The 16529-nt window shown below is 58.6% G+C and overlaps 1 protein-coding gene across 2 annotated transcripts in view; it reads right to left on the bottom strand.

Moving 5' to 3' along the window:
• GNG7 (G protein subunit gamma 7) overlaps positions 1–16529 on the bottom strand; it is a 123903-nt gene that overhangs the window by 24164 nt on the left and 83210 nt on the right. For both annotated transcript variants that reach the window (XM_020283859.2, XM_075998178.1), the window contains one exon: positions 8139–8174. The gene's annotated coding sequence lies outside the window, so the exon portion shown is untranslated. The remainder of the gene's footprint in view (positions 1–8138; positions 8175–16529) is intronic.

Here is a 16529-nt window from a genome sequence, read left to right as displayed (position 1 = left end):
CCCCCAGTGTGACAAACACAGATGTCCCCAGACATCACCTCGTGTCTCCTGGGGGCAGGATCACCCTGAGTGAGAACCCCTGGGCTAGAACATAAATGCTCTTTCCTGAATTCTGCTGTTAAGGAATGAAAGGGGAAATCTCAGGGAAGCAGGAATTCAGGTTTTCTGTTTGCAGTTTGTTGTTATTCTCAGGCCAAACCCTGAGCCGGGACTTGCTTGGCCCAGTCTGACCTGTGCCTGCAACAACTGCCTGGGGCCAGCCCGGGAGGCCCCCCCCATCTCCCCGGGGGTGCCACTTGGCAAGTTGTCACACTGAACTTCCACCACACCCTGGCAAGGGCGGCTCCCCTGGGGCTGCTGTGCCCATTGTACAGACGGAGCCTCAAGGCATGTTGGGCAGATGTCTTCGATGGGGCCCAAAGACCGTGTGTGAGCCCCTGACCTGAAGTGTAGGTGGGACCGTCACTAAGTTGGACCGTGGCTCTGGGAGTGTGCCCGGCCACGCGGCATGGCGGCACAGCTGACTTGAAGAAGACTGCATTGTCCTGGGTGGGGCTGATCCAACCAGGTGACCCCTTGCAAGGGCCGGTGTCCTTCCGGGCGAAGTGATTCGAATGTTGAAAAGGAGATTGTCCGTCCCTGGCTTTGCGGTGTGGACACGGGGCGGCGGTTTGAAGCTGCTAAGCTCGCGGTATTTGTTACGCAGCGCAGAGAGCTGACGCGCCAGGCCAGGGTGGGACCAGCCGCGGGGCTTCCTCGGTGAGCAGGCGTCAGCCCTGCGGCCCGGGCGGGCTCCAGCGGCCGCCCTGTTTGCTGTCTCTGGGTGCCGACTCCGGCCTGGGCGTGCTGCACACACGACCTCTGCAGGTCTCCCTGGGACAGCCGGGGCTGAAGGTTACGGCAGTTTTCGGGGACTTTGCCATTCACGGGCTGATCAGTTCCCAGTGCATCCCGCCACCCGGCTGGAGCAGCCCGCGTTTGCTCCCCCGACGGGGTCGGCTCGGAGCCAGCTCTGGTGGCTCCCAGGCAGTGTCACACCGAGGCACCCGGTGCGCTTTTCCAGCCTGTTCATCAAAGCAGCGGGGCCTGTGCCGTGGGCGGCTGAGTGGCCTTGCAGGGGTGGGGGCGGGAGCTGGCAGCAGCAACACCTCGTCTTCGGAGAGAGCAGGGACACTGCATCTGGCTTCAGCGCTTCCGGAACCGGTAGCTTTACAGCTCGGCACGCTCCTGGACTCTGTCCCCCGGGGCCCGGCCACCCCCCAGCCCGCATTCTGCCTGCCACGAGAAAGGGACGAAAACAAAACCCCGAACAACAAAAACCTGCAGCCAGATCTTGCAGGAGGACAAACAATGCCCGAGCGCGAGCGCCAGCTCTTTCCCCAGCGGAGGGACGGCTGCTTCTGAGTACACCGTGTTCGGAGACAAGGAGAGACGGGTGTTATGATTTAAGAGGAAAAAATCCAAACCAAAACAGAACGAAGCGGTGGTTTGGGAGAGAAGGCGGCTCTGAGGCGGGGCTGGGAACAAGTCGCCCTGGAAGGCGGCCGGAGCCGGCGTGCAGAGAGCCGTGTCCTCGGGCACCTCCACGACCCCTGCACGACCCCCACAGGGCCGCGCTCTCCTCCCGGGAGACGCAGGTGTCTTGGTCCATGTAACAGCAGCTGCAAGGACACTGGTCCTCCATGGGGGTGATTCGGTCCCCCTCCCACCAGGGCACTCTGGGGTATATCTGGGGACATCCGTGGTTGTCACATTGTGGGGAGCTCCTGGCGTGGGGTGGGTGGGGGCAGGGACGCTGCTCAGCACCTGCAGTGCCCAGGACGGCCCCACCCCAGAGAAAGACCTGGCCCCGATGTCCACAGGTCCCTGGGGACCGGGACGCTGGTCGTCACGGTGAGAAGGCACAGGGTGGGCACCTGCCTGGATGTGGCCAGGATGGACCCTCCCCATGCTGTCTGACCCCCGCAGGCTCCACGGGGACCCCAGAGAGGGGATCTATGCAGAGCCCAGGTGCGGGTGTGGCACTGGAACTTCAATATGGGGACACGTCTCCAGGGCCGTGGTCACCCAAGCAGGGGTGGGAAGGCAGCCACGTGAGCCAGGGCCCCTCCGTGCCGGCTCTGGCCGCTTGCAGCTCGGCCACCTGGTGCAGGACGGCGGGGCCCGGGGCTGCAGTGGGGCTTTGGCTGCGCAGAAGGGCAAGGGGCACCCCCGCTAGAAAACAGAGTCTTGTGACTGTCCCCGTCAGTGCGGGCCCATTGTCCCCAGGCTAAATCGGTCCCCCGGGCAGCTATATTTAGAAGGGGCCGAAGACAGGGAATGAATGAGCTGCCCACGAGAGGGTGAGAAACAGCCCGGCGCGCAGGTCCCTCTGCGGGGAGCACGGAGCCCAAGAATGGCCCGGCTTGTTTGCACAGACAGGCCCGTGATGACAGAGGGTGACGACGCGGCTCATGTGGCTTTTGTCGCCGTGGTGACGGGAGTGGGAGAATAGCCTGCTCTCTGTCCATGGGGTGGAGGCGGCGGCGGGGTTGGCGGGGGCGACCGCGGTCATGTGAGAGTTTGCAAGCCCAGGAACCCGGGCAGGGCCAGGACGCCGGACCCCGTGCCTCCTGTCACTCCTGTTCTGGGCTTCCCGGCACTTAGGAAATGCTGTCACCCTGGCCCCGGGCCAGGGCAAGGGGCAGCACCGGCCACCAGAGGGTGTGGCTCAGGAGCCAAAGGGCAGGAGGGCAGTGACGGGACTTCCCACCTCAGCTGAGACCGGTCTTTTTTCATCTGGGCCCTAGAAAAACTCCTATACATCCTGCAAAACCCCTCTGAGAAGCCTCTGATCAGAACCATGCAGGTACAACTAGGCTGAGCTAAAGCCCCTTCTCGGCATCCCCGCAGCTCCTTGGACCTTCCTTGTGCAGGTAACGTTGCGGCTATTGTGACAAGTCACCACGGACTTGGTGGCTTAAACAACACATGTTTCTCATCTTACAGTTTGGAGTCTGCAGTCAGAGATCCAAACGGGACTCACTGGGCTGACACCAGGGTGTGGCCGGGCCGGTCCCTCCTGGGGGCTCCAGAAGAGAACCGCCTCCCGCCTTTCCCATCGTCCAGCAGCCTCCACGTCCCTCCTCTCAGGGCCCTTCCTCCCCCCCAGAGCCAGCAGCGAGCATCTTCCGGTCTCTCTGCCCCCCCTCCTGCCCCTCATAGGAGGACCCTGTGCTGACGCTGGGCCCCCAGGGCGTCCAAGGTGACCTTCTGTCTCAGTGGCCCGAACTCAATCCATCTGCAGAGTCCCTTCGACACGTGAAGTGACACATTCACAGGCTCAGGGGGTAGGACGGGGATGACTCTGGGGCCACCACTCTGCCAGGCACATCCCAGGAGCCGGGTACCAAAGGGGCCACCTGGGAGCCGGAGGCCTCGTGCATAGCACGGGGAGTTTACTTGGTGCTACTTCCAGGAACTCACTCTGTCCCCAGGGCCAACTTCCCTCCGGGATAGGGGCTCCCCGGGACCAGGCAAGAGGACCAGAGTGCCCGGCGCCACCTGTGCCCACAGTGGACGCAGCTCGTGGGTTTGTGCCTGGCACAGTGTGTCTACCCCCCAGGCTCTGCAGAAGGGGCAGCCCCACAATTTAGGGACGCAGTGAAGTGGCAGAGAGGAGACAGCGTTGGTCCAGAGGAGAGTTTCTGCAAACGCCGGCGGGGCGGGGCGGCGGTGGGGGCGGGAGGGCAGGGCTTGCAAATCTGCATTCTCATCCAGGACTCCCACGAGGCAGGTTCCGTACCAGCTAAGTGTGACCTAAGCATGGAATTTTAGTCTCCTTGCAGAACCTTCCAGCACTGCAGCTGCCAAGGCCGGGCCTCCCCGCCGCGCTGCCCCCACGCCCGCTAAGTACCAGCTGACCGGGTGGGAGGGGCCTCAATGCCCATCCTGGGTTGGCACAAAACTCCTTGTGACCGTGAGCTCGTCCCAGCTTCCTGATGGCCTCTGCCCCAGATGAGGTTTCGATGACCCACGTGGAATTTCTAACGAGGAGAGCAAGTGTGTGGTTTTGCACACGCTCACATCCCCTTTTCTTGTCTGTCCAAGTTCCATGACGCCTTTTCTTGTCAATGCAGAAAACGCAGCCAAGCCCCGGGCCGCCCCAGGAAGTGCTGAGGTCTCTTGCAGCTGTCACTCAAAGGGGAAACGTGGCTGCCTCGGGCTGGGCTGCCCGTGGCTCTCAGAATCTCTGCAGAATAGGGGGAAGACGGCTTGGGTCACAACCGGCAGGCAGGAAGCGTACGGCGTGCACAGGAAGAGCCACCGCAGCCCCCCCAAAGGCACCATCTTGTTGAAGTTTCTCGGTGCTTCCTCAGGGCCGGGACTCTCAGACCCCTGGCCCCACCTCGAGGGACCTTCCTTGCTGGCTGGCTGGAGTCGGTGACTGTGTCGGGGAAGCCCACGTGGCCGGGAGCAGTGGGTGTTTTGTCCCTTCCAGGCTGCGCTAACAAAATACCTGGGAGGCTCATGAACATCGGAGACTGAGCTCTCCCAGTTCTGGACGTCCAGGCCAAGACGTGGCAGATCCAGTGTCCGCTGGGGACTCACCTTCCGGGTTATAGATGGCACCTTCTCGCTGTGTCCTCACACCGTGGAAGGGGTGAGGGAACTCTCTGGGGCCTCCTTCAGAGGGGCACTAAGCCCAATTCGTGAGGGCTGCGACCTCCTGACCTCGTCGCCTCCTCATGTCTCTCCTTGCAGGGTGAGGATTTCAACATACGGATTTAAGGGGGACCAGGCAGTGGGCAACCCCTAAGTGTGGCCTCCACCTGACAGCCAGTGAGTAGCCAGGTGCACAACCCTACAACCGGAAGGAAATGGATTCTGCCACACCCAGAGGGCGCCAGGAAGCAGACCCTTCCCCAGCCGGGCCTCCGGATGAGAACGCGGCTTGGCTGCTACCTGGTGGGACCCTGGACAGAGGACCCAGTTAGTGACGTGATAATGTGTGTTGCTAGAAGCCGCGGAGTTTCGGGTAGTTTTTTTGAGCAGAGTCTCACTCTGTCGCCCAGGCTGGAGTGCAGTGGCATCATCACAGCTCACTGCAGCCTCCAACTCCTGGGCTCAAGGGATCCTCCCACCTTGGCCTCCTGAGTAGCTGGGACTACAGGCATCAGCACTCCCAACTAATTTTTTTATTTTTAGTAGAGACGGGGTCTCGCTCTTGCTCAGGCTGGTTTCGAACTCCTGACCTTAAGCAATCCTCCCGCCTCAGCCTCCAGGAGTGCTGGGATTACAGGCTTGAGCCACCGCGTCCGCCCCATATTTCATATAAGTGGAGTCACACACTGGGTGTCCTTCTCTGTCTGGCGTCTCTCTCTGAGCACGATGTCCTCAAGGTCCCTCCACGCTGTGGTCTGTGTCAGAGTCCCTTTTCATGGCTGAGCGATGTTCCAGTGTGTTTATAAACCACGTCGTGTGTGTGTCCATCCGTCCACCGTTGTGCTCTGTGCACGGTGCTGCGGTGAACGCGCTGCACACGCTTCTCTTCGTTTTGCGGACTCTGCCTCCTCCACTCGCCTTCCCACCAATCTCCCAGCCGCTGTGACTCTGCCCCAGGGAAGGTGGCCCTGGTGGGCTCCACAGGGCCTTGTCCACATGGGCAGGTGGCTCGTGCAGCCTGGGAGGCCACCGGGTGCTCTGTGGCCAGTCAGGAGTTCCAATCCAGCCCCACCTCCGACCAGCCCTGCATCTTTCCGCTGCTGTGCCTCAGTTTCCCCACCTACCAAAGAGGGACCATGAAGCCTGCTCCCCAGGGCTCCCAGGAGAACTAAACGTGGCAGAACAGCTAGGCCTGGCCTGTAGTCGCCGAGGGGCGGAGTGAGGGCAGCCTGGGACGGCGAGGCAGGTGGCAGCAGGGGCCTGTGGGCCGCCTGGGGCTGGGCTGGGGGTTGCCTGGCCACAGGCGGATGGGAGCTGCCTGACGTCATCGCTGGAGGTTTTTCTCATCCCCCCTGGCAGGTGCTGCAGCACAGGGACCTAATCCCGGTGGCATGCGGCCACGCGGCTGGCGGCTGGAGCCTGCATGCTGGCGACACCTGAGCCGGCCGAGGGCTCCGCCGCACCTGCCGCCCATCGGCCAACACGTGCGCGTCTGGCTGGGGCGGGCTCTGGGGCCACACGCCCGCGGTCCGGCCTGCCTATGGCAACCACCGGAGCTCTGGTCTCCCTGTCGGGAAAACTGGTGGGGGGGACGGGGGTGGGGACCCGTGCTCCATGTGCGGAGGACGTAAAAGGATCTGCAGACGTAAAAGGACCATACGTGTGGGAACCACTCAGCAACTGGCCGCGTTTTGAATCTTCACTGACTTTGTCGTCATCGTTACATCAAGTGTGCAGGGCCGGGGCCAGGGTGAAGTGGTGAGACACGTTGGGAGCAAAATTATTTTTTAAAAAAATGTGTTTTTTTTGAGGCAGCATCTTGCCCTGTCACCCAGGCTGGAGTGCAGTGTGTGGCACTCTGGGAGGCCAAAGCAGGAAGATCATTTAAGCTCAGGAGTTCAAGACCAGCCTGGGCAACGGCGACACCTCATCTCTACAAAAAATAGAAAAATTAGCCAGGCGTAGTGGTGGCACCTGTAGGCCCAGCTACTCGGGAGGCCGAGGCAGGAGGATCGCTTGAGCCCAGGAGTTTGAGGTTGCTGTGAGCTAGGCTGACGTCACGGCACTCCAGCCTGGGCGACAGAGCAAGATCCTGTCTCAAAAAAAAACATAAATCCCAGAAGACACGGGGGCCGTTAAAGGAACACCCCGCACCCCCGGCAGAAGCAGCCTAGAGGGAGGGAGAGCTGGCCCTGAAGTGTCCCTAGAAGTCACAATCCCGTCAGAGACGGAGGTGGGCTGGGGTGTGGGGAGGGGGTCCCAGCGCACACAGGTCAGGGTTTGGGGGGGGTTACAGGTTAAACTTCGTCCCTCCAAAACGGCATGTCGGGTCCTAATGTCCATCCCGGCCACGCGGCAGGTGCGGCCACCAGAGTCCTGGCTGCAGACGCAGTTCACCCAGAGGCGAACAGGTGACACTCTGCAGGGACAAGACCCTGCAGCCCGAAACCAGCCCGAGGGGAGCGCGGCCTCCCCAGGGGTCCGGAGACAACGGCACAGAAACCTGTTCCCAACCGAAAACATCCTTCCCGGCCCTCCCTCTCCCCACACCAACCGCGGCATGTGCAGAGACGACACACGCGCCCTCAGACTCCCGGTGCGTCCCAGGAGGAGTCGGGCGGGAAAGCGGGGAGCCCACCGGGACGCACGAGGAGGGAACGCAGCCTCCCGGGCCGTACACGCCCGCGTCCGGGAGGGAGCGAGGTTCAGCTCCACACACTGCCGTGACACCTTGAAGCGTGAACGAAACCCGCAGGCAGCAGGAGGAAGGAAACGATAGAGATGGGGAGAGATAAATAAATAAAGACTAGAGAATCAGCAGCATGGGGAAACCAAAAAAGTTGGTTCTTCGAAATGGACCCTGAAATTGACAGACCTCTAGCTCCATTGACCAAAAAAAAAAAAAAAAACCACCGCCACCAACAACAAAAAAAACGGAGGAAGTGGGGAGATAAGATGCAAATGAACAAAGTCAGAAAAGAGAGGCGGGGGACGTTACTCCATGCCCCCGACCTCATGGAAATCAAAAGGATTAGGGGAGGATGTCGCGCTGTGTGGACAAGCGTGCACCGCCCGATGAGACAATCCACGTGAAACGCACGGATTCTTAGAAATACACCAGTGACCGGAACAGCCCCGGTTTCGGATTCGACTCACATTTCTCACATGCCAGGGGTTGTGCTGGAGGTTTTTTTTTTTTAACATTTCGAGATCTGTAGCCTCATTTAATCTTTGCAACATTCCTGCAGCGTGAGGAATGTTATCTCCAGTGCAGACAGATGACGGGGACCCACCCAAATGTGGCGGGGTGGGGTGGGGGGAGAGGTGGGCCGGGGATTTGAACTCGGGTTTCCTGGCTCCGAGCCCAGAGCTCTCTGTGGGATGACTCTGACTCCCCATGTGTCAGGGGCCCATAAAATACTGTGGCTTGTTTGTTCCTTTTGCTAAAAAACAAGAGATTCCAAGCTCTTGAAGTAAGATAAAACGCTACATACCTTTTATAGCTTTCCCAGGAAGCACGGCTGTACGCCCTGGTTAAAAAAGGAGAGAAAGACAAAAGCATGGTTAAATACTTTTTACTTACAAGGCGCCCGGAGAGCTATCTCCGGCGTTTCTAACCATGTTGCTGTCCCCACAAATGGGGCGTGGGAATTTGAAACGGCTGTGTCCTATGCAGAAAATGCCCTGGGGAGGGGACAGGCCTTATTCTTTTGCGACCGAAGCGTTCAGAAAAGGACAACTGTTGTTTCTTTTGCAGGGGAAAAAAAAGCAAGAAAAGGTCAGGTTTTCTGTAGAAGTTGTATTATTCCATTTGGGAACACGGGAGCCCCAACGTGTGGTCAAAGCGCGGTGTGTCACCCGCCTCGGTGCGAGGACAACAGGACATGCAGGGAAACGAGCCCGAACCTGGAATACTCGGGTGTTTTTCCATCTCTGGTTTCTGCTTTTATGTGAGCCACGTGCCGGGGCAAAGGGGGAGGTAGCAGAGTCGGGGGGCGACCGATTAACCTTGGACGGAGGAAATGAGGGGGTGGGACAGCTGACGAGGGCCAGAGGTCGGCAGGAAAGGAGGGGAGGCCCCATGATCGGACGCTGGAGGTGGGGTGGGCTTGGGCGCTCTGGACCTGCCACTTTCCCCGGAATGGGATCCTCTGCCCCACGCCGGCCCCTGGATGGAGCTGGGGCCGCGTCTGTCTCTGACATTCAGTGCATGGAGAGTGAGGGCCCTCCTGGGGACAGCACCAGCTCTCTTCATTCCCACCAAGGCTTGGAGGGAGGGGCTGGCAGGGAGCCTGCCCCCTCCGGCCACACCCCGTCTGCCAGGCCAGCACCAGCCCCCTAGTGTGTGGGCGGAGAGACTCGAGGTGTCCTTGAGCAGCCAGGACCTGCACCCAGCTCGGCTGCGTGCCTGTCCCCCGTCCCCGTGAGGATGCTGCTTTGCCACGGCCACGCTCTGCACAGCACAGAGCTGGGGCACCCTTGGCTCTCGGGGAGGCCCCGTCCTGCCCAGCAGGGCTCACTCGGCAGTGGGCTTGCCCGGGAGGTCAGTAGAGGCCCCTGCCCTGGGCCCAACCCAGGCCCGGCTTCCTGAGCCGCTGCAGGCCCGCCTGGGCTCACGTGGCCTCGAAGGTCCCGTGTGGCGTCCCAGAGCCAGCCCAGCCCCTCTTCCTTTACAAACATTTGCTGTTTCCACAAACCAATGGGGTTTTTTCCACCCACACATAGGGTGGCCGCAGGGCTGCGGGGCCTGGGCTGAAGCTGAGGGCCTTGCACGAGTCCTGCTCAGCAGCCCTGGGTGGCGTCGCTGTAGCAGAGGCCAACGGGCGCCTGAGGTCCGGCAGGACGGCTTCCTGCAGCCCAGTGGGGCAGGCCGAGCCGGCTCCCTGGGAGGTTTCGGGAGGCTCTGCCGCAGGAAGCAGGTAGCCTCGGGGGGCTTTCTCGTAAGCCAGGGTCTCTCCCCTGGGCTCTGCGGACTCTGGTCCCAGGTCGTTCTCTGGGGAGGGGCGTCCTGGGCACTGCAGGTGCTGAGCAGCGTCCCTGTCCCCGCCCACCCCATGCCAGGAGCTCCCCTGCCACCCAGTCCTGACAACCACAGATCTGTCCTGACATTGCTCAGTGTCCCCTGGGGGGCCAGAGCACCCCCTGCAAGATCTGACCTAGCAACCTAGGGACGGCGGGGGGATGCCTGCCCTCCCACCTACACACACACACACACACACACACACATACGTGCAAATGAGAGCCTGCGCCCAGTCCTGCAGAGAAAGCAGGGCCTTGACCGTGAAAACACAGGAACCAGGGCCTCTGGAACTCCCCTCCCCCGCCCAGGTCGACTCAGAGGCCCTGCCCGGCCGAGTCAGCAAACGGGGTCCTGACACCCTCCCAGGACTTGGTAGAGAAGGAAGGGAAATTAGATTTCTGACCACCGTAAACACTAAGTGAAAGTGACGGCCCTACGTCAGCCCGGTGGGACCTCAGCCCCGCCTTGCACCCGACCAAGGCTCCCAGATCCATAAAATCAGAAAATGAGCGAGTACACTGCAGCCCACAGCCAGCCCCAGGCTCCGACTCTGTCCTGGGGCACTGGGCCCATTATGGCTCCTGCTTCTGGCCAGGGGACTGTCTCTTTCTTTTTCTTTTAGAGATAGGGTCTTGCTCTGTCACCCAGGCTGGAGTGCAGTGGCGCAATCACATCTCACTACAGCCTCCAACTCCTGGGCTCCAGTGATCCTCCTATCTCAGCCTCCTGAGTGGCTGGGACTACAGGTGTGTGCCAGCATGCCTGGTTAATTTTTAAAATTTTTTGCAGAGTTGGGGTCTCTCTATGTTGTCCAGGCTGGGCTCAATCAGTCTTCCCGCCTTGACCCCCTAAAGTGCTGGGATTACAGGTGTGAGCCGCCGTGCCGGGCCAGTCTGGGCCCATTCCTGACTTGGGTTTACTTCTGGGTGGCTAGAAATGTCACTTCTCAGCACCAGTGCATTATTGCCAAGACTGTTGCTGTCAGTAGACTCCTTCCCAAGCACCAGGCGCCATGCTTGTCTCGGCTCATCCTAACAACAACCTGAGAGACTCCGTGTACAGACAGGGACATTGAGACCGGAGAGTGAGCCGCAGCTCGTCCAAAGACGCGTGCCCCTTGAAGGCAGCGGACCCAGAGCTCTCGCTCGTGCATACCCCGAATCCCCTCGCTGCACCTACGGCCAGAGGACTGACTTCTCAACACCTCCGAGCAGGTGCAGGCTGGTTGTCTTCTAGAACCTTCTAGAACCTTCTAGGAGGTTCTTCCTTCTGCCCGACCCAAACACCTCATGCTGAAGCCCAAATCTGTATGCTTTTTTCTGCCTTCAGGAGCAAAAGTGCAGACAGTAATGATGATAATGAAAATCATAATACCGATGACAGCAACACCACAATAGTGATGCATTTGGGAGGAGGCCCTGGGGAGCTTTTGGGGGTGGTGCTAGAAATGTTCCACATCCTGATGCAGGTGATGGTAACACAGGTGTGTACATGGTTAAAACGCCTGGGGTTGGAGGCTGCAGTGAGCTGTGATTGTGCCGCTGCACTCCAGCCTGGGCGACAGAGTGAAACCCTGTCTCTAAGAAACCTAATCCAGCTCCAATGTCCCCAGTGTTGAGGGGAGAGACCCTGGTCAGGTGGGGTCACAGGTGGTGCCAGGGGCAGCGCGTCCTTCCCCGCCCAGGAGGACCCGGTCCCTGTCCCTCCGTACTGCTCCCTGGTCCTTTCTCCCTCCACGTCTGAACTCTCAGCCTTAAAATGCAGGCAATCGCCTCTCCTAGAAGGACTTCAAAACAGATCATCTACTCATTGTTCTATTCACTCTCAGAGATGCGAAAGCTGCCCGGAAGCCGGAAGCCCGGCCCTGATTTTACCAGCTCTTCTGGGAGACTGGCGGGTAATCCCCGTCCTCGGCCGCTTCTCTGAGAAGCCCGAGCTCCACTTCTCAGAATGAAACCGGCTCTCCGGCAGGCATTCACATCTCCGCCCACTGGGGGGTTTGCAATAAAAATCCATCCCATTCGCAGGGTTCACATGGGAGCTGGAACCCTGAGTCACCACAAACCTTCCGAGAGCTGCAGGTTTCCCCGCGGGGACACACATCTATAGCGACTCTTTCTCCTTTTTCTTTTAAATGACTAGCAAACATTATTTCTGTTCAGCTGAAAGCTACACTCACTTTCAATATCTGCAACAGGGTTTTTCCCCCTGGGCACTGTGAACATTTGGGGCTGGATTTTTCTCTGGGGGGAGCCATCCTGGGCATTGCAGGGTGCTGAGCAGCGTCCCTGCCCCCACCCACCCCATGCCAGGAGCTCCCCCCCCCCAGTCGTGACAACCACAAATGTCCCCTGCGAGATAGAACCCCGCCCCCACTGCTCCAAGATTATTGAGGTAGTATCTTTGAAGCCCTTCAATGAATTCCTTTTAAGTATGAATTTTTAGCATAACTGTTAACTGTCCGGTTATTTAAACATTCCTACCCAGCCACCCTTCCTTGGTCCAGGAAGGATTTGAAGCAATTATGCACTGCAAACAACACAATGACATTGCAAAAACCAGGCATGGGAGAAACGGCAGAGGTGGTATTTAGGGGTGGTGGGCTGGGGTGGGTGAAAGGGCAGGAAAAAGTAAAAGCAGAGTTAGCAAAACGAGGAGGAGGACGTTTACATGGAAGGGCTGTTTTTTTTTTTTTTTGAGACAAGAGTCTCGCTTTGTTGCCCAGGCTAGAGTGAGTGCCTCAGCGTCAGCCCAGCTCACAGCAACCTCAATCACCTGGGCTCAAGCAATCCTCCTGCCTCAGCCTCCCTAGTAGCTGGGACTACAGGCATGCGCCACCATGCCCCGCTAATTTTCTATATATATTAGTCGGCCAATTAATTTCTTTCTATTTATAGTAGAGACGGGGGTCTCACTCTTGCTCAGGCTGGTTTCCAACTCCTGACCTCCAGCAATCCGCCCACCTCGGCCTCCCAGAGTGCTAGGATTACAGGCGTGAGCCACCGAGCCTGGCCTGGAAGGGCTGTTTTGTGTTCATTTTAAGTGTGAGTAGTTTTCAGTTCAACAAAGATAATATTTATGGATTGCAGTGAGTTGAATAATGTCCTGAAAAAATTCATGCCCCACCCCCCAAGCTCAGCTTGTGACCTCCTCTGGGGACTGGGTCTTTGTGGCTGAAAAATAAGGCTCTGAGATGAAAGTCATCCTGGATTTAGGTCCCACCCAGGAGATGGTGATCAAGCTGGTCTGGGGTGTGGCTGGGTCGTGGGACAGTTGAGATTGCAGGTAACTGTAGCTGGCAACCCGGGGTGCAGCCCCGGGCACCCCAGCAAATGAGTGTGCCCAGTGCCCCCCAATGGGGTGGGCACAGTAATGTGTTCAGACATTTAATGACAGTAGGAAACAGAAATAAAAAAATAAATGATCAAATTCTGCCTTTAGAAACTTTCTGTGCAGCATGAGTGGGGGAAGGGAGGAGTTCTTAAAAGGCACAAATAGCCTATAAAATAAGAAGTAAATAATGAGCACGCTTTTTCTGTAAAAGGCCAGAGAATAAATACTTAGATGCTGCGGGCCCAAGGGCCTCTGTTAATACTATTCATCTCTGCCTGCATAGGGAGAAACCAACCAGGGATGATATGTAAATGAGTGGGTGGGGCCATGTGCCAATAAAACTTTATTTGCAAAAAACAGGCAGAGGGCCAGATGTGACCCACTGGCTGCAGTCTGCAGAATTTTGAGCTGGAGAGATGAAAGCCTCTGTAATGAAGGATTGGCAGTTCCTCAAAAGGTTAAACATAGTTTCCACGTGACCCAGCAATTCCAGCCCTGGGTGTCCGCCCAAGAGAACTGAAAACGTATGTCTGCACAGAAACTCGTATGGGAAACTTCACCGCCGCGTGACTCATGGGAGGCAGAAAGTGCAGGCAGTCCAAATGCACATCAACGATGAAAAGATAAGCAAAATGTGGTGCATCCATGCAATGGAATATCGCTCAGCCATGACAAGGAAGGAAGCTGTGACACAGGCCACAGCGTGGAGGGACCTTGAGGACATCGTGCTCAGTGAGAGACGCCAGACACAGAAGGACACACAGTGTGAGACTCCATTTATATGAAATGTGCAGAACAGGCAGATCCCGCAGAGACAGCACATGGATTCGTGGTCGCCAGGGGCTGGGGGATGGGGTGGCGGGTGACTGCTGATGGGGATGGGGCTTCCTTTTGAGGGTGCTGGAATGTTCTGGTCTGATAGTGGTGATGGTTGCACAACCCTGGGAATATGCTGACAACATTGAATTTCATCATTCAGGTCGGTGAGTTTCGCAGTATGTGAATTATATCTCAGTTAAGGAGAAGAAAAGGAGTTAAGGGAGACGTCCCAGTGGAGACGATGTCTCAGTGGAGACGATGTCCCAGCGCACGGGGGAAGCGTGGGTGCCAGAGTGGGGCTGGAGGAGCCATGGGAGCTGCGCCTGCCCAGAGGTGTGGGCTGGGACACTACCCGAGTTCAGGGCCAGGATGTGGGTGTGGCCAAGGTGACAGGGGCAGTCAAAAATGTCCTTGCCCACCATGTGCCCTTCACTGGGCTGGGAGGAAGTTTCCACGGTTACAATTATCTGTTCTGAGGGGAGGGGACATGCCAGCAGTGTCCCATTATGACATCTGTGGTTCTCCCTCTGTAAAGAAATACTGATTTACGACCGTATTGGTGGAAGGATGACTATGACAGGGGCGGTGGTATTCATGGCTTCTGATTTTAATAGAATTCGGCTGAGCGAGGTGGCTCACGCCTGTAATCCTAGCACTCTAGGAGGCCAAGGCGGGCGGATCGCTCGAGGTCACAGGTTCGAAACCAGCCTGAGCAAAGAGTGAGACCCCATCTCTACTAAAAATAGAAAGAAATTAATTGGCCAACTAAAAATATATAGAAAAAATTAGCCGGGCATGGTGGCGCATGCCTGTAGTCCCAGGTACTTGGGAGGCTGAGGCAGGAGGATCGCTTGAGCCCAGGATTTGGAGGTTGCTGTGAGCTAGGCTGACACCACAGCACTCTAGCCCAGGCTACAGAGCGAGATTGTCTCAAAAAAAAAAAAGAATTCTGAGCACTTTGGTGGCCTTCATGGATATGTCAGACCTCAGACGGAGTGAGGTGGGGAAGGGGGTGTTCCATGGCCCTGACCTGGGTGGTGACAGGTGTGGCAGAGGGGTCTGACATATGGGGTCGATCCTGGGGGGAGGGCAGGGGAAGCTGACCTGGGGGTGGGGGAGGGGAAGAGGGGCCGAGATGGGGTGCAGGGATTGGGGGTGTCTGCAGGACAGTCTGGGCCGCCTGCTCCCGCTGGGGTCTCCCGCCAGGGTCCCCCCGCTGCCCTCTCAGGCAGCAGCCACGGGACGACGTCACACAAGTACTTTCTGCCAAGAAGTCTCTGCAGCCAGAAGCAGCAAAGCTGACCCCCGTGTGCAGAGGTGTGCTGTCTGTGAGACCGGCCACCTGGCCCCAGCTGGGCCTGCGACACCCAGACCGCAGCGTGAGAGCTCGGTGGGCCCGTGCAGAGGCTGCGGGTGGAGGACAGGCAGCAGAGGCCGCCGCTCAGCGCCCCGCACAGCCCCCCAGACGGCCCAAACCCAGCGAGGCCCCCGAGCCTCTTGCTGCCTTACTTCTTTACCGGGCCCGAGGGCTTCCTCCAAATCCTGAGCGGACACTCAGGAACCCGAGGACCCCGTGTTGGGGTGAACTGTGTCCCCCCTCCCCAAATTCATGTGTTCCAGTCCTAACCCCCGAAATGTGACTCTACTTGGAAATAGGGTCTTTGCAGGTGGACGTAGTTAAGATGAGGTCATACCAGAGCAGGGCGGGCGCCTAGTCCAATAACCGGGGTCCCTACACAGAGGGAGTTCGGGTGCAGACGTGCACACGGGGAGAGCGCCACGCGAGATGGAGGCAGAGCTCCGGATGGTGCTTCTAGAAGCCAGGAAACGCCAAGGACGGGCCACCGCCAGAGGCTGGGAGAGCCCTGGGACAGACCCTCCCTCACGGCCTCAGGAGCCAGCCCCGCCCACACCTTGACCTTGGACTCCCAGCCTCCAGAACTGGGAGAGAATGAACTTCTGTTGTTTAAGCCACCTTGTCAGGGCGGTCCCAGGACACTCACACGGAGCTCCCATGGGCAGTGTGTGAGTGAGTGGGCGTGGCGGCGTGCCAATAAAACTTTATTGACAAAAGCACCCTGTAGTTGGCTGACCCCTGTCTAGAAGCCCCTTCACCTCAAGCTCTGCGTCGGTGGTGCTCATTTCCTAATACACAATCACCGTACCCATCTGTAGATTCATTTCTTTTTGGGGGTCTTCTGTTATGTCTTCCTACACTTTGGCTGCTTGCGAGCTGCAGCGGCCGAGCCGAGCAGCTGTGACAGAGGGCGTCTGGTCACAAGGTCAAATGCTGGGGCTCTCTGGCCCTTTGCGGGAGCAGCCTCCGTTCCTAGACCAGCTGCCGGCGGGCGAGGGTGAGGCGCAGGGGACGTGGAAACGTGAGAACCCCGTCCCTTGGTAGCACCGGGTCCCAGCGGGGGACAGAACGATGCCCCTAGTGGGGGAGTCGCCCATCCGTTCAGGGCGGGACACACCGAGATGCGGAAGTGAGAGAAAGTCCTCCCCACTCTGCGGGAACTCGGGCAGTGGCGTCTGCTGAGCCTTCCTGGAAAATGCGCCTCATGACGCAGCCCGGCCGTCCAGGGATGGGTTTACACGCACGTGACCACACACGAACACACACACGCAGGTACACACAACATGCATGCATACACGTGTGCACACAAACACACACACAACATGCATGGGCACACACACGCACACACACATGGGA

This window comes from Microcebus murinus, chromosome 27 (assembly GCF_040939455.1).
Source record: "Microcebus murinus isolate Inina chromosome 27, M.murinus_Inina_mat1.0, whole genome shotgun sequence".
NCBI classification, from domain to species: domain Eukaryota; kingdom Metazoa; phylum Chordata; class Mammalia; order Primates; family Cheirogaleidae; genus Microcebus; species Microcebus murinus.
The sequence above is the reverse complement of the archived record's forward strand: the minus strand, read 5'-3'. Positions and strand labels throughout refer to the sequence as shown.